Source organism: Marmota monax, unplaced genomic scaffold (genome assembly GCF_021218885.2).
Source record: "Marmota monax isolate L192 unplaced genomic scaffold, Marmota_monax_Labrador192_F-V1.1 WCK01_AAM20220418_F8-fsc00014, whole genome shotgun sequence".
Classification (NCBI taxonomy): Eukaryota; Metazoa; Chordata; class Mammalia; order Rodentia; family Sciuridae; genus Marmota; species Marmota monax.
In genome coordinates, this window is record NW_026695222.1 from 30212096 (window position 1) to 30231193 (window position 19098).

A 19098-nucleotide genomic window follows, 5' to 3' on the forward strand; every position below is an offset into this window, starting at 1 on the left:
TGTGTGCATGGGCATTCTGCGAACTATAAATCTTTAAGTGGTACTTACTGTTGTTATCAGGGATGATGAAGAAAATAAATCAGGACTTTGAAGGTCCATGGATACAAATTAATAGTATTGCATGATATGCCACAGTGGTAGTTCTCTGATACAAATAAGAAAAGCTGACTGCTCCAGAATTATTCAGGAAGGGGAGGGAAGGAGGCATGTTCTACAGGGAAAGAATCCGAAGGGTGGAAAAGTGAGTTTGGGGGAAAGGAAAGAGTGCCCACCATGTGTGCATTAGATCTGTTGGCAAAATGACAAAACATGAACAATGTCCACCCTCATACTGCTCTCAAACTTGTGGAGTTTCACTGTGCACTGCCTTGGTACCAGCCAATGGACTAAGACTTTGTATTCAGTATCTCATCTGAATCTTAAATTGACCCTACTCTGGGGGCTATATTTTCATGCCTATTTTACAGATGAGAAAACTGAAGTTCAGAGAAGCTGTGGCCCAAGGTTATATAATTAGTCACTTCAAGAGAGTTCATGAGGCCTCAGGCTGGGGCAAACAGAGCAAACTCTACATGCTGATTTTGAAACTAACTCAGTCTAATGCACAAACCCACTGCTGGGCTTTATATACATCATCTCATTTACTCATTCTAGACTGTCAACCACCTGTGGATTACCAGTATTACCACTGGAAGATGAGAAAACTCATCTGATTTAGTAACTTGACGGGTTTTATATACCTAATAACTGAGCAGAAACTAAGATACAAATCAGCTGCAGTTTGATTCTAGAAATTTCATTCTTCTGTACCACAACATAGCCCCTAATTATGATGGCTATCGGGAAGGAATGAGATCACCTTTGTGAAGGACTTAATACAGTGCCACCAGGATCTGTATTATTCTTATTACACAAGAACAATGAGGAGGAATGATCCAACCGACCTTAATGAGATTTGAGCCAATGAATTTTCAATTACTAAAATGTGGCTATCTGCTGAAAACTTCTAATGCCAGCTCCCACCAACACCCAGAATACATCTCAACAACTTTTCTCTATCAGTCCATGTTTCACCAAATGAAAATAAATTTTCCTAATAGTCTAAACAAAATATAATTAGAAAGGTGAATCTGTAGCCCTGAGTCAAATATGGGCCTCCATAGTCTCACATAAATGATTTTGAATTTTTCACTGTTTTGAATTATCTATGCCACTGCTCTCCTTATTGGCACTGATAACTGAGTGTTAACTACATTACATGCAATTAAATTCAAAATATTTGTGCAGCAATTATATGGATTCATCAAACCTAATGGTGCAGTCAGGATTTCATGTGTACTCATCAGTACTTCTCAGAAAGAAAAAAAAAATTGGCATATAGAAATATATTCCCACCAGCTGACAATGATAAAGCAAACACTGTGTCTGCAGTTCACATATCAGCCAATATCTATCAATAGTAAACAAATTAGAAGATTCTAACTATATTGACCCTACCACTATCACTATCTTTATGTATTCCTCAGTAGAGATCCGATCTATCAAAAGGCTGTTCAGCAATCAATGAGTAACCATGTTTTTATTTACTCTTATTTACGAGTTTATTTATTTTCTTTCTTCTTTTTTAGATCTTCTCATTTCAGGTTACCCTATAAAGCTGATGCCATGGTCACCTACTCCTGGTAAACTGGCAGGTTTACCGGGATATCATTTCCAGTGCACTCCTGATGCTTCCCACCCAAAGCACTCATGATTCCTCTCTACCCGAGGACTCTGCTGTTCCAAGAGCTGGCTTAGCCAGGGACTGAAGGCCCCTGTGCATATGAGAAGATATAAAAGGGCTTAAGTACTCAGGGTAGGAAGGTGAGTTCAGAGGTCATGGACAGGGCCAGAAAAAAAAGGAGCATGGAGAGGGTCTTCTAATGAGATCAACCTCCTGCTTGATGAAAGTGCTTGGGGACACAGTGCAGGATGCAATCAGAAAGACATTTCTGAACTCACACCCCTAAATGGGAGATCCAATAGAAAACTAAAACAGGCATGGACATAGAGGGCGCCAATCAACGATAGTGAGGATAGAATGGACAAGAGAGGAGATAAGGAAAGGAGGCAATTCCAGAGACCATAAAAAGAAACTCCCCTACCATCCCATCTTCAGGGCCCCTTCTCCTGGAAGAAGTAATTTCCACTGCTTTTGCAATAAACCTGCTGCTTATCTGCCACCTCTGTGTCCTGTTCTTCAATTCTTTGCTGAACGGACACCAGAACCCAGCACCCCTAGACGGTAACAGAACAGCCTCAATCAATGAAGAATGAAGGCAGGAGGACACATATTCCAGCTTTCCCACCATTTGTGGGTCAAGTCTGGGCCCCCAAAGCGGCTGGAGCTGCAGACACGCACAATGGCGAGCCATTCTGCCTACCCTTCACACACACACACACACACACACACACACACACACACATACACACTCACACACACAACATCCGGTTTCCAGCCAGTGATTCCTGCGGAAGTTCCGGTTTCCAGCCAGGTGTGTGTTTCCCTGTTCCGGGCTGCAGCAGCAGGGTGCTCACAATACCAGTTCCTCCTGCAAGATGGATTTGGGCTCTTTTCAGAGTTTCTCTAGTCCTCTAATAAATTCTTATAATTTTAAATGTTTGTTTAAATAAGCCAAAGTTTAAAGGGCCAACTAACATCCTATTATGGCCTCCTTCTGTATAAAAATAACAACTATTATGGCTTTGTCACAGCCAATGTTGGAGACAAGCAAAATATCCCCCAGGAAGAGTCTGATCAGTGATAAAGTCTCAAATCAGTAGCTAGAAACCAACAAAATAGCTCTGAGTGTGTATATATGGAATTACTCCAAGGTTTTTTTTAAGGCAGACTCATTTATATCATTTGCTAGCCTTTCACACCCCTAAATATGTGTGTATGGTCATATATATGTACATATGTATATATGTGTATATATGGGCCTATGTGTTATCATACACATGAAGATATATGTAAAAACAAAAGAGATATATGTTTGCACAAGCATTACATATCGCTAGAAGAGCCTGGTAACAGGGTTCCCATCTTGGAAGAAGAAAAAAATATCTCAAAAACTAGATGTGGGATCAAGGCTTACATTTCCCTATATATTTTTTTAAATATCTTGAGTTTACACTCATGAACATATATTATCTATTCAAAAATAAATAAAATTTAAATATAAATGTGTAAGTGAACCTAAAATTCTGAAGAAAAAAAATAAACAGATTCCAAGATCCTGACACATTCTTTCTAAGGTGAGATCAAAGGTTCTGTATTTTTAGCAAATACCTCAGGCGATTCTGATGTAAAATGTACTTCTGTAACCCTGGTCTAGATTCTCATAGATCAGCAGTGATTTGTGCATTGTGCTTCTTTATGTTGCCCAGATATTTCTGCACTGAGCCCAAATTAATATTGTATTTTTAAGTCAATATTTTTTTTAAAAAAAAAGGAGTTTGTGCTGGGAAGACGCATATTCACTGGTGACCAAAGAGTTGGCCAGGTGTGCAGAGGGAAACATCAATATATTGACAACCAGCAGCCCTTCCTAGACCAGTACTAACTGCCTAAGGGCAAAGGTTTTTATTTTTACCACCTTTCCCATCTTTCCTGGAATATTAAGTAGAGACAATCATATACTCATAATGTGCTTCTTATTTCTACATCAGGTCCCACACATGCACATATAGGCACAAGCACACACTATTTTTAGCTCACAGAAACCTTAAGGTTGTTGAAATATTTTCCACTAGAATAAATTTTGGGCATGAGGACAAAGGTGAATCTTTGAAAGTTGAAAGGTCACTATTCTCATTGAAAATTAGAGTGGTTGCCTTTCTCAGTTAAAATACCCCTGCTCTAAACAAACTTTTGTCTCTCTCTCTTTTTTTTTTTCTCTCTCTCTCTCTTTTCCTTTCTTTCTCTGGGCATCATGCCAAACATGTAATGAGGTGACCCACTTTGTCAATCTCTTATATTTTTTAAATCTTTTGCCATTTCAAATCAGTTTATTAATATGCCATCATCCATGCAAAATTATCTCAAAATATTTTGTTGAGAAGGAGTAAAATTCTGATAAAGTGGTACCAGCATTTTAAAATTTCTTGATTATGAAGATCAAGACTTAAACACATTTCAATGATTTTCTGTAAGTTCACAGCTCTCAATGTGAATGTTTTATTGTTTTTAGCAATTCCTGTCTCAGAGACTACTGACTGGCAAGAACTTACACTTAGATCCAGACTCCTCACAGCAGGACAAACATTTAAGAGCTGAATTGAGAAAACCTAACTGTATCCCATGGAGTCCTGCAGCCAGTGTCCTGCCCTGTTGCCTACCCCTCATTTCTGTTAAATCTCCCCTAATCCTTCCCATAGCACTTGTCTCTGTTGATGGTTTCTCTCTTGGGCCCTTTTCTAGCCTCCGTGGCTCAAACATCCACATGTTTTCTGCTTAACATTCTGGTCATTTCTTTTCCCTCATGTTTTCTAGAATCTTCTCCCTTATTTTTGCTAGAAGAGTCTAGATTGAAAAACTTTTGGAGATTTGCATCTATACCAAAGCTATCCCTGATTCCCTGTCCTCTCCTTCTCTCAGTGGGTTTTCCGTCTACTCTGCTGTCCAACTTATTTTTAGTGGACAATTCTTCTCTAGTTTTGCTCAGCACTCATTCTCCCATACTTTGGTAATTTGACTTGATGTTCTTTGGAAAACAAAGAAGATCCCTCTTCTGTGCTTATGTGTTTTCAGTGGGGTTTAGTCCAGATCTAGATTACAGAAGTGGGCACAAGACCTGACTGGTTCAATCAGAACTTTCCATTTCCCTAGCCATACTATTGTTCAAGGTGAGTTTGTGATCCAGGTTGGGTCAATATATGTCAGTTCTAGAATTTTCCATTGGTGTTGGTAAGCTAATATCTGTCTAGAGCAGAAGTCAACAAAATTTTTCTATAAAGGGCAAAAGCAAGTATATAAGGCTTTACAGGTCACTAGGTGTGTTTCAATGAACTCAGTTTTGTCAAAGACAATATGTAAATAAATGGGCACAGTTGTGCTCCAATAAAATTTTAATTACAAAAATAAGCAGCAAGCATTTGGCCTGAAAATCATTGTTTGCTGAACCCTTGTCTAGAGTTCTTGGTGGCCATCTTTACTAATTCATGCAAAGAACCTATCTGAAAATTAAGCCCAAAATAGAAGAAGGAAGAAGAAACAGTGGGGGGATGGATTTCTGATGGCAGTGTTTGAGCAGCTATATCTAGCTTTGCCTGAAGTTAGAGCTATTCCCATTCTGGATATGTGAATGTGGAAGGCTGCATAATTGCTCTCCAAATGATATACACATCCTAATCACTGAAACCTGTCAATTTTACCTTATATGATAAAAAAGAGGAATTTTGTAAATATGACTAGGTTAAGTATCTTGTGATGAAGAAACAGAGAAATTTAATACATACAAAGAAAGAAAAGTCAATATGATCATGGAGGCAGAGATTAAAGTGATGTGGCCATAAGCCAAGGAATGCCTGCATCCACCAGAATCTAGAAGAGGTATGGCAGAGTTTCCCCTCCAGCCTCCTGAGGGAGGAAAACCCTGCCAATACCTTGACTATGGCCCAGCAATATAGACTTCTGGCCTCTATAACTATGAGCAAATAAATTTTTACTGTTTTAAATTACAATATGGTATTTTGTTACAGCAGCCACAGGAAACCAATACAAAAAGCAAAAATTCTAAAATCCTATTTTTACTTAAAGTAGTTTAAGTTGGGTTTATGTCACTTGCAACCAAACGATTTTTAACTCATTGAATATTCAAATCTTCCTTACGAGAACTCCTTTCTTCATCCCAGCTTCTGCTCAAGCTACTCTTTCTTTACACAGCCAGATTTTTTGAAAGAGTAGAATATACAAGTCCATATGCCCTTCTCTGAAACTCTCAGAGCCAGAGAGTTTCAGAATTCAGGTCTGAAGTTATGGTAGATGCATTCATTACCTAAAATATTCTCTGCTCTCCCCTGAGCTGCCCCTCTCTGCAATAGGAATATTCATCTCCACTCTGTTGAATTCAGATGGTCACATTATTTGTCTTGTCCCATGAAAGGTGAGCAGTCATGATATGTGCCACTTCCAAGAAACCAGGAGAGAGCCATCATGTGGCTCCACCACATTCTCATTTTCCCCTGGCATGAGATTGGCAGGTCCCTTCTCTAGGTCCCTCATGAAGACGACCTGAAGCAGAGTCCCAGCTGTCCCACAGTGGACATATAACATTGTGTAAGCCACTGCTAATTGGGGATTGTTTTTTTACTGCAGCATAAACTATCCTGTCCTAACTTATACTGGGCATCTACTGCATATATGTAACACCCCATCGTGTCTGAGACAGCACCCTAAAATCAGTCACAATAATACTCAAGAAAAACATGCAAATATTTTCTCCAAAGAGGGGTGAATTGAAACATATAAATAGCCCTTCACTATTGAGAGTTTGGGGGTTTTGTTAGTGTGGGATTACAGGCTACATTTGCTCTATTGTATCTGTACTCACTCCTCTGCCCCTTGCAATCTGACTTCCCTCCCTATCACTCTACTGCAACTGCTCTCTCATAACCACTGACCTTCTTACTTCCAATTCCTTCACCTCTGTTTTAGGTCTAACACGCTCTAAGCTAAAATTAATACAACCATTGCCATTTGATGCTATGATTCATAACTTCCTCAATTTTTTTTTCCTCCTCTGATTTCAAGGATCCCATGCAACCCAGGGGACTTCTGTATCTTTCTTCCATCTAATTCCCTAACTGGTTCCTCTTAGAAGCATGATGGCTTCTATGTCAGTATTTGCAGGCTAAATCAATAGTTCCAGACAAGATCTCCCTCCTAAGTTCCACCTCATGCACAGATCAGGGTAATGGTCTTGCTACACTGGCATGTTGCTAGCATCCATCTGTGGTAGACAAACCCCCACCCAGGCTTTCCTTTTTCCAGAGAAGGAAGGGAAAGAAGAAGGAAGAGAGGACTTTCAGAGAAGAATCAAGGCTGCAGCTGTCCTCTTTGGAACAAACATTATCTGATGCTAAAAACTGCTCTAAATCAACCTGTGCATCCCTCTGCCATGACTTACCACAGTGAGAACTCAGCTGAACTACTGGTTCCTGTTCATCAAGAAATGGGATAATTTGTTGTATTTTTAAAAGAAGGTTTTTAATTATAATTCATTTTTAATGAAAATCAAAATATGCATATGTGGATCCAAAGTTATTTTTTGGATTTGTAAGTCATTTCCTAATAGAAATAAACCAAGAAGCATCTCTTGAGCACCAGGCATCACAGTGTGGAATTCCAGTGACACTAAAGAGGAAAATTCCTTAGGATGATAAGTTTGAATCATAGAGGAAGTGATTTGAAATAGCATATTCAGTATAACTTTATTTTATATTTGAAAATCAAAAAGGTGAGGTTTGGTTTGAGTTGGCAAGCAACACAAAAGTGCAAAACGTAAAGCTTAATAACGCCTTCCTGTTAGGTCTTAGTTTAGATTCCCCTGAAATAGATCCTGAGACAAGGATTAGAGAACAAGTAGCTTATTTTGTAGATGATCCCAGGAAATAAGGAATGAGGAAGTGAGACCCAGAAGAGGAGACCGTCAATCAGGGTGAATTATCAGTGCAGTCATTTTGGGGGGTTACATGGGGATCACTCCTTCTTAGGATCCCTGGCATCCAGTGTGAAACAGGCCTCAGAGCTTTTCCACAGGAGGGATGAAGAGGGGGGTTAATTATACACTAGTGACCCCAAATTGGTCATTGAGGAAAAGCTCATTCCCAGGAATATTAATTCACCCTCATTCTGGCTTGCTTTGGTGGTGGGAAAGCAGCATCAAGAAAATGTCTTCTGGCAAGGAAATGCAAGCCCTGCAGGTTGGGATTTGGACTAATGTGCAAGAAAATGGTGAGGCAAGGGGACAGGGTTAAGACCCTGAGAACACCTATGAGACTTGTGTGCCATTGCCATACTTTGGGACATGCCCCAAAGCATGAACCCTCTTCATAAGCTTGGATATCTTCCTGCTTATAAGACTTGATGGGAAGTAGTGACCATTTAAAGCTATAAAGGCCAAAATACAGTTATCCACATTCCAAGCTACCCTGGTGCAGATGTGTGACTCATCTTCAACCAGTCACATGAACCCAGGCTGGATTTGAATAGTGGATATTTTGCCCTTCATAGCAGGAACCTATTCTGACAAGATGGTCTAGGTCACAGTAAGTGCTCAACAAATGTTTGCTAGTATTAAGATTAAAGGAATACAGTTGGCCCTTGCATATCCATGGATCTAAAGCCATGGAGTCAACATGTTCCAAAAAGTTTGCATTTATACTGAACATGGGCATCTTTCTTCCTTGTCACTTCCCCCAAGTAATTCAGTATAACAATTATTCACATGGCACTTACATTTAATTTTGTATTATAAATAGTATAGGGATAATTCAAAGTATATAGGAGAATGTACATATGCATATATTGACAAAAGAGACTTGAGCATCCATGGACTTTGGTATCCACAGGAAGGTTCTGGAACCAGTCCTCCACAAATACTGGGGGAGAGCTATACTTTCACATATTTTCTTACATTTAAAATATGGGCTCCATCTTTAACAACAAAAAATATGGGACTTCATGCTTTTTTAAGGAAAAAATAGGTATGTTATTTGATCCAAAATATTATTTGATCTTCTTAAAGAAATTAAATGTCATTTCACAATATTAGCCAAATCAATGATCGACGCACTATATTGTTGGCAAAATGTGCACAGCTCGGTCTCCCCTACTGGCATGTCTACCCTTAAACATCTTTCCCCACTGAGAAATGAAAGCTTTCAAAGATTACTCATGATGACTCTGGCTGGTGTTATCTTGTGGAAACACACCATGTTCTAGCCCCGGAGGGGTGCCAGGGAAGACAAATTCCCCACCCTTGGAAAGAACAAAGATTAGATGAGGAGATGAGCTGGTAGAATAATAATAGCCAATGTATAACACCAAAAAGACTTCCAGAGGGCAATGAGAACAGCAAGGCAGGTCACCCAGATGAGCCAGGGCACCCGATTTCTTGTTGCTTAAGTTGCATGGGTTTTCTGGGGATGGCATGTGGGTAGTTGACGTGACATCCTTTTAATGGTTATTTTTTAAGAATATTTTTGACCATCTGTAAACTGTCCTTTGTGTGTATCTTCAGAACCCAACTCCTGTTTAAGTCTCCACTTCACCAAGTTTGCATTGTACCTGGCCAGCCAGCACGCCCTCAGTTTAGATAGCAACAGAGCTGCCTTCCAGGAAATGAAAGTTTAGAAATTAGCCAGAAAGGGAGAGAGGATGCAGAAATACAGTCTATGGAGGGGACTGGCATGAGCAAAGGCAGGGAAATGTCAGAGGCTGTGAGCACTCTGTGGCCAGGGCTGCAGGAGACAAAGTGTGCAGAAACCTCTAGGGGTGGGTGGCAGGGGGTGGGGGGCGGGTTGCTAGCGTCCATCTATGCTACAAATCCTACCCAGGCTTTCTTTTTCCAGAGAAGGAAGGGAAAGAAGAAGGAAGGGAAGACTTTCAGAGAAGAATCAAGGCTGCTGCTGTCCTCTTTGGAACAAACATTATCAAATGCTAAAACTGCTCTAAATCAACCTGTGCAGCACTCTGCCATGATTTGCCACAAGTGGGAAAAGCTGATCTACTGGTTCCCGTTCATCAAGAAGTGGGATAGTTTGTTGTATTTTTAAAAGAAGGTGTTTAATTATAATTTATTTTTAATGAAAATCAGTATATGCATATGTGGATTCCAAAGTTATTTTTGGATTTGTAAATTATTTCCTAATAAAAATGATCATAATTTTTAAAAACTAGCATTAGTCATGATTGTTTCTGCTTTCTAAGAGGAGTGTGGCTATTGCTAGAGGATTAGGTGACAACTTCTGTATGATGGATGTGTATCCCTGTATCATATTTGAATGGTACTGGTCTCATTGCTTCAAGATATGTAAAATTGTCTTTTAAAGTTTAACCATTATGCTACTTTATAAGAAATTTTATTTTAGTTTCCTTAGATGACATCAATATAAGAAATGCCTATTCTTCATTTCTCTTTTCAATTTAAATCAAATCAACAAGACTTATTGAATACTGCTTACTAATACAGCACTTAGTAAAAACTAAATTTTATTGCTGTCTTCTAGAATTTACTAATTTTTTTAGCTATGAATTCTCTGGGGAGACATAAATAAAATGATTCTTATACAAATTCTTATGAGGTAGAGTAGGTAAATTTTCTAATTCTCAAAGGCACAGAATTAGTCAACAAACAGTGAACACGTTTCTTGGTTTTTTTATCACAGTCTGTTCTGAACTTAAGATCTATGACTTAGATGGGGCACTCAGTTTAAAATCAAACTTGCCTAAAATGTTCGAGCCAAATAAATAAGTGAATAAAAGATGGAAATGTACCTCTAATAGACCTTCTTCTGCAAATAGATTCAACAAAATCAGTCTTCCCCTTCCAAATTTGTGTAACAATTTATCTCGATGAAAGTCTAATTTAAACTCCTCTCTAATTTAGGGTTTGTTTGCAAGTGGGAAACCCAGATGTTAAGGGACTAAGCGATCCATGTGGGAGATGTGCAGTGCATGATCCAGATGTTGAACACACATCCATATTGTTTCTACTCTTGACACAACGCTAGAAACCATCAGAAATTTGGAGTTATCTTGATCTACAGCAGTGAGAAGAGACAGAATGATGAAATATGGGGATTATTTGGCCTAAAAACACCAAGAAAGAAATGGTGGTTTAAGAAGAGGGTCCTTCAGTATGACTGTGGGTTGGCTTTCATTTCCTGGAAGGCAGCTCTGGTGCTATCTAAACTGAGGGCGTGCTGGCTGGCCAGGTATAATATGCAAACTTGGTGAGGTGGAGACTTAAACAGGAGTTGGGTTCTGAAGGTGCACTCAAAGTACAGTTTACAGATGGTCAAAAATATTCTTAAAAATAGCCCTTAAAAGGATGTCACATCAACCACCCACATGCCATCCCCAGGAGACCCATCAGAGACCAGTTTTCCTGCAGAACTTAAGCAAATGGTTGCTTTCCTGGTTACCCTACGGCTCACTTATATTTAAAGATAAAAGTTATAAGATGAATGTGCCCCTCCCAATGCTGGACCCACAACAAATGGGTGAGTGAAATGCAGGAACTAAGACCAGCTGAAAGAAAGGTAAACTCATTTCCTATCCCACCTTCACCTGGAGCAGAGTGCTAAATGGATTGGTGAGTGAATCCACCGGCTTTACTTAGACTGTTTTTCTCTTGTTCTCCTTTGTTTTTCTACGATCTTAATGGATACACACCCAAAGCACAGAGGACGAACTCCCAAGTCCCCATCTAAGACAGCCATATGATTAAAAGACGTAAAATGCATTAGCAACCTGGATTGGGTCTAAGGTCACAGTGATCCAGCACATTTTAGCAAGAGGGAGCCAACTGCACGTTGCCAGCCCTGTACTGATGGGTTTGGTCTCTCTTCTCCTACAGTTGAATGATTTCAATATCCCCACTGGGTACAATCCCTGAAATCCAAGGATATGAAAAAAGAGGCCATGGATAGAGTCTGCAGGAAGAGTTCAAATGTGTTCCAACCAGGATACAAATTTTTGAAATTGAAAAAAAGTTGCTCTAAGAAAAGAATCTTCTGCCCTGTCTGGCTATCAAGGTGCAGATGATGGGATTGCTTTTTCCAGCTATTTGCCCTCCTCAAAAAGAAAAAAAAGCCGGCTCACGAGGACACCTGCTGCTCATCCTGTGGGCCTCCACAGGTTCATGCTGGCCTGATGAGGAGCTGTGATGGTGGGGGCCGAGGTACTTGTCACATGCCTGAAATAGCCTCTGTGTCGGGGACCTGGGGAAGAGCTCAGAGCTGGCGCCCTCTCCTCCACGCAAAACGCACGTCTTCCTGTGGCAGCCACACAAAGGCAGCTCGGGAGGAAGAAGCGAGAGAGAGAGAGAGAGAGAGAGAGAGAGAGAGAGAGAGAGAGGAGAGAGAGAGGAGCTCTAAAGGTAGGAGGAAGAGGCTGGAGTGAAGTGAGAGGACGGAAACAGGTGGGATGCAGGGAGACTTGCCAGCTGCCTCCCAACCCATCACGTCAAACTTGGCAGGAAAACAACAGGGCTGTTATCTCCGTGGTGTGAGCCCAGGAGAGTGCTCTTCACCCCTTCGCTTCTGAGGACCAGATAGGTCCCTCTTCCTCTGTGATCATGCAGAGTGCCTGCAGCTTCCAGGAGGTCCCGTCGCTGCAGCGGGGCAGGTCTCCAACTCAGTTCACCTGGGAGATGGGAGGAGTCTGCCTCTATCATATTCCGTACACTTTGGGTAAAATGGCATCTTTTTACCTGTTCTTGCTAATGAGAAATCACCAGCCGGTTTCCAGAGAGTAGGCACATACATAATGCCACGGCATCTGTCATCGTCCGCGTCCCAGGGCTGTATTTATTGAGAATCTAGGAACCAGTTCCAGAAGTAAAGAATGCATGTAAACTCCACTTAGCTTTTCTCCCCAACTACCAAAAGCAGTCTGCAGAGGAGAATTCCTGATCCCATGTCACAGTCCCATGAAGCCATCCCAAGTGTTCATGCTATCGCCCTGCCTCAGAGTCACAGTCTTGATGAATTAAACTCCTGCTTAGACAGCCACAGGTGCTGGGTCAAGAGAGCCAGGCAGAAAAGAAGAACACTCCCCTGCTGGGGACTTTGCTCCCGGTCCCCTTCAGTGAGCAGCTGTGAGCGTGAAGAGCAGATCTGGGCTCCCCCACACACAGTTCTGCGCCCCACACCCCTCCCACAGGGTGGGCGTCTCACCGTGCCGAGCATAGATTTGGTGTTAAAAGATGCAAATATCTCGCCCGGCATATCCTGCACGTGCACGCTGACTCCTTCATCTGAAATTCCCCCAAAAAAGCTGTGATTCATGCTAACAGTGCGGGCGAGCCTGGCTCTCTTGGGCTTGCAGAGCGATGCCATGTTTGGGTTCCAGCTTGGGGATTTTCAGGGCTAGTGTTGACTCCATGAGAAGGTTGCCCTCTGCGACAACTTTGGAACCCAGGTCCTCTGCAGGGTAACAAACTGGAATGTGACCTCCGGGGTAACACTTAGGACACTGGGACACAGGACCCATCCTGTGCAGTCCCTGACCCATATCACAGCTAAGGAGACACAGTGCACTCAGCAAATGCATCTCCGGCATATGCCAGTCCTTGACTCGTATCTCTTGACTGCAAAAAAATAACCCTTGGCCTGTGTCCCCTGGCTCCCCAGGGCTCATGCTGCCCAGCTCTGCACCTCCAGCCCCTAGCTCCACCCACCACCTCTAGCTCCACCCCTCACCACCCCTCAACTGCCTTCTCCTTACCTCTCTCCAAGTGGTACAGACCATGGTGGAGCAGCAAATAAGGGGAAGAGAAAGCGGCCAAACCAGAGCCTCCTCTAGCAGGCAAGGGTGCAGAAAGGGCGAGGGACATTCCATACGGGGCATGATTTTTAACCTGCCACCCATGAACCGCCTTGGAAAATCACACATATTTCAGGCTCTGAGGACTTGATGGTGATGGTGGAGGGCTGATGGCAGAGGCACCTACCGGGTGCTGCTTCAAGCTGCCCTACACAAGTTCTAGAATGTTCCACCTAAGTCAAGATGACCAGTTTGTGAATTTGAATTCTTTATTTGGGCATTTGAAGCCCATCAGAAGCCGCCCCGCTCAACCTCAGTGCTTCGCCCGCTGTGCCTTCTGGCCACCATTCACTCCTGGGAATGCAGCTTCCCGCCTCCCCCACAGAAGCTCCTGCCTTTTTCTCCTTCACTATCTGTTCCGCCAGAGTTTTGGCCCCAAGTGGTCAACACATGCCAGCTTCAGTACTCCCTCCACATGCTGCGTCTCCCTGAAGGCACCCTAGCTCCTCACTCCTCCACCAAAGCAGGGGCACTTGCCATTGAGTACCTTGTGATTTTTGGAGACTCGTTTTATTATTATTGAATGAATACGGCTTTGGCCCAGTGCAGATCTAGAAAACCAGTAGCTCTTTGTTAATGAAGAAATAAATTCAAGGAGAAAAAGCAAAACATGCACCTGTCAAAGACAACTAAGCAACTTATATATACCATTGCCACACCATGCTTCTAAATCAGAAACCGCCCGAACGTAAAAGGTGTGCCACCTCCGCTCATTCCTATAACCGGTGGCAGACATTACTAATCACACCTCTCTCTCTGAACCCCAGCATCGAGGCGTGGGCTGCCAGGAATTGCAAGTGGGTGGCATACATGCACGACTTTCACAACCATGGTGGACGTTGCCAATCAATCAGAGCCCTCTTGCTCCCTAGGGACTGGCACAACCGCAGAAACAAGAGCTCTAGGGAGACACTGAGGAGCAGTCTGGATCTCCAGGAGAAGAGACCCATTTCTCACTAGTTCCCCTGCAGTAGAAGTTCCTTCCCCCATCCTTTCACATATCCCATCCCACGCTTCTCTCATTCTGGACTCACGCTAACCCTGCCCTCCACTTTTCAGCTTGGCATCGGGCACTGTTTCTCTTGCATGGAGCTTAGTGCAGCCTTGATCATGGTTCCAGACCACCAAGGTGCCTCTGGTTAGTCAGCCTCCCAGTTCAACCCACTTGTAGGACCACCACCTCGCTATAGCACTGTTTCTACCCCAGAAGGTACGCCTATCATGTGCCCATTGAGGAGCAGGAAATAGACACCTTAGGGCAGGATCATCACATGTATATGGTATAAATTGCCACTATCTCTGCCCTGCTTGAATAATATACTCACTCTTCCATATGAACCCAGAGGTGCCCCTCAGAAGTTTCCTGAACACAGGACCCAGACCACCATTAAAACTCAATCTTAGTTCGCATTTGAGATGAAAGTCATTCGCCACTCTTGCCATATGAACCAATGGGAACTTCAGTCCCAAAATCATATAACAATTTAGGGTAAATTTTGATTATAAAAACCTGTCTCCACTTCCTTCTTGACCCCTGGGAGAGTCTCAGAATGAACACAGAATCCAAATTGTCCAGACAAGGAAGGGCCACATCAAACAGGACTGCGAACCCAGCCAGCAACGGCTGCCACTACATGTTGAGCATCGTCACTGTGGCTGACAGAAAATGGGGTCCCGATTCTGAGGTCCCTGGTAGTCCCGGCCCTATTAATCCATTTCCTGCATGACGCTGAGGAAATCTGACAAAATTGTAACTTTCACCTGTCACATGGCATTACATCAAAGCATGATGTAACATCATAATCTTTCTAAAGCATTTGTTTTAATTTATGATGCTGCAGTATGCCACCAAAAGCCTGATTTCCCTCTGAGTACCAATAAATTTTGACAGTGATGTTTTAGCCCAAAACTTTGGCAGACAAAAACACAAAAAAGCTTGGCCGAAGACAAACAGTTTGCCACTACTGAAGAGCTGCTTATAAATCACCAGGGCACTATTCTGTCAGAAACTCAGAACTTGTGGTCCTGAGCCATCCAATATGGTAGCCACTACCCAATTGGCTAGTGAAGACCTGATATGTGACCAGTCCAGAAAGCCAACACTGCCACTATAGAACACACGACCAATTGTGAAGGCTTACCATCCCCAAAATCTATAATATCTCAATTGACAATATGTTTAGACTGTGTTTTGGATATATTTGGTTAAACAAAATTTATTATTAAATTACTTTCATATTTTCAATGCAGCTGCTAGAAATTTTTAACTGTGATTTATTGACTTTCATTATTTCTATTGTCAGTGTTACTGTAGAATACCCATGAGCAAGAAGACCAAGCAGGTGATGATTTTAAACTAAAGAAAGTTTAGATTTCCTTAGTGTGTTCAGACATGAGATTAAATTCTGATTATAAACATCAAAATAATAGTGTTTCTAATTCATCATTAAAATATTTATTGAGCACCTTGTATGCACTATGTACTTTCCCAAGCACCAAGGAATTATACAAAAGTGGAAAAAACTAAACATCTTCCTTCACAGAATTCACATCCTAATGGACAAAGATACTATGACACAAAGCTCTGTGAAATAGCAAAACTGGGTAAGGAAAAGAGGCACAGGGCGAAGGGCATTGCTGTCTTACAGGGAGACATCTCAGAGGACCACGGATCACCTGAGACCTTGGAGAAGAAAGGACCAGCCCCAGGCAGACCTGGGAAGAGCATTTCAAGTGTCAAATCCCCCAGGGGGAAGCATGGCTGGCAGCCTCGGGGCCACAGAAGTCCTACAGGGACAGAGCAAACTGACAGAAGGAATGAGATGACACGGGAAGGGAGCAGAGTATAGGTCGACTCCGCAGGGCAATGGTCAGCCAACTGGGACCAGTGGGCCAAACCAGTCTGGCTTTATAAATAAAGTTTTATTGAAATAGTCACCTCCATTCATTTCTGTACTGGCCATGCCCGGGTAGGAGTGACAGAGACCGTCTGGTCAAGGAGCTCAGGGGTTGGCAGATGGATTCCTATAGTGTCCACCAAACCAAGTCCCAAATCCCAGGGAGGGCGTCCTCCATCTTAAGACAGAGAGATGGGAGTCCCCAGGGGTCATTTAGAGAGTGTTTCTCTTTGTCATGAGCTATATAAGGGGTGGACAGGGTCAATCTTGCCTGCTAGATGTTCACATTTTTAAATAGTTGAGATTTCTCTCAAGTTACATTTCATTACACGAAAATTATACGAGATTCAAATGTTACCATCTACATAGAGTTTAACTGGAATCCAGCCTATGTGCATGTGGAGTCTACGTTCACAGACGGCGGGATCTAGGAAGGCACTGCCCGTGGCCGCTTTCAGATCACCAGGGCAGAGGGGAGTCGGTGCAACAGAGACGGGAGCCTCTGAAACAGAAAAGTCTCTCTGGCCTTTATAGAGGCAGCTCGCCCACCTCTGGGTGGGGCTCGGGAGAGTCTTCAATGGACTGGGCCATCTACTCTGAGGAGAGGAGGGTTTTGTGCAGAAGCAAGAGCAGACCATGGAGCTAAAAGGGGGTCGCATTTGCTTGGCGCCTGGATGTTTGTGGGACGGCCCCAGGCATAGTCTTGTTGAGCATGGAGTTCGGCTCTCATTACCTCCAAGCCTGGCAGGCCTGCCTTCCTCAAGAGAAGCCCTCAGTGACTGAAGGGATGAAGGAGGCGAGCCCCTGTCTTCATCCACAGACATCATGAGCCGAGACACCGGGTGGGCTGTCCTGTGTCGGAAACACTCTGCCGGTGTTTCTGTGGGAAGGTCACTCTGCGGGGTCACAGGGCTCTTTAGCAGCCTGTAGGGTTCGTGCTGCACACCAGCCACGTGGAGTGGCCTAGGAATCTCCTCTCACCCGCAGTCACGTTTGCACTGTCTGTTGGGCCCCCTGCAGGGCCACCTATGCCACATCAGGCCTGGCCTATGGCAAAAACCACAGGCAGGCTGACCACCACCAGGTGACCCGACAGCCAGTGCTCCTGCAGCTGGGCGAGGGGTGCCCTGCCCTGTCCTTCACCCGCACACCCCCTTCCTGACTGCGCACGGTTGGGTGGCGGTGGGCCCTTACCACCTGAGCCAGCCTTTCCTTTCCCATGCTCCTTAGAAACCAAGGACTTCCGTGTCCACTCCTGCAGGACAGCCCAGTGCCCTCTCTCTGGTCCCCTAGCTTCCCTCTCAGGTCCTTGGCCAACCCCAAGCAGCCCCAGGAGGCCTCCAGCCCGTGGCAGGACTCCCCGCGGCTGCTGCTGCTCACTCAGCCTGGACACCAAAGGGCTCCCCTGTGAGGACAACCGAGCTCCCCAGGGGACACGTGGCACTGTGTGGAGACAGCTGTGGCCGAGGTCACCCGGGCTAGGAGGAAAGGGGCCTCTGGCTCCTGCACGTGTCAGCAGGGCCAGGTTGGCAGTCCCTCCCGAGGGGCCACAGGGGCCTCCCCTCCTGTCCCCACTGTCCGGCCAGGGGCTCCGACCTGCTCCCTCCCGCTCTGGCCACAGTGGCCTTCCAGGTGTTCCTGGAGCCCTGCAGGCAGGTGCTGCCCCTCGCCCTCTACCTGGAAGACCCTCCCCAGGTCGCTGTGCCCCTCCTTCACCTCCTCTGGGCCTCTTTTTAGAAGTCCCACTGGGCCTGGGGGCTTGGAGCGGCACCCCACCGAGTGACCGAGTGAGCGCTGAGTGCTCCCTTCCCTCCCTCAGTTTTCCCACCTCCCCCGATCTTGACCTGCTGATTTTTACTGCCTGCCCAGGGGGATATTTCTTTGGAGGTTTTCTGTTTATTTGTTCATTTGTTTTACATCCCTAGCATCTAGAACAGTGCCTGATTCACACTGCCACGTCATAAATATGGGTTGAATGAAGGAAGTCACATTGTGGTTTGTTGAAACAAGAAGTAAGTGATCAATATCAAAACACTGTAAACGTGGGAAGAGTATTTCAGTGAATCTTTCCTGTATGGAATTAAAGGGAAGCACGCCATCCTACTATGATCTGGGATAGCCAAGTAGAGGAACATGAGGATTTTCAATCCTAATGGGGAGATTGGATTATTGAAAAAACGTTCATTGATATCTAGACCCAAAGGACCCAGACTCTCAAGTTTTTCATCCCATGACCCACTTTTAATGACCCCAGGGTTCTCAGAAGTTTGCCTGTATTGAGATGCATTTCTAAAATAAGTATTTATATTCCCATGTTTTTATAAATTAAGTAGCACCCCCGCTTATGGAACTTCTGATTGGCATTAGCTGGCTGGTATTTCTTCAGTGAATTCTAGGTCCCAAGAGAAAAGTAAAAAAAGAATGTAATATTCCATGAACTTATGTGTATCTGCACTACAAAAATCTAAGACTTTGATTCAGGAGTCTTAAGGGGACTTGTTTTTAACTTCGAGTAGCTCGAGAATCTGAATTCCTCGGCTGGTAACCACTGCTTACTCCAACCTTCTCATTTCACAGATGAGAAAAATGCATTTAGATTCTCTTCCT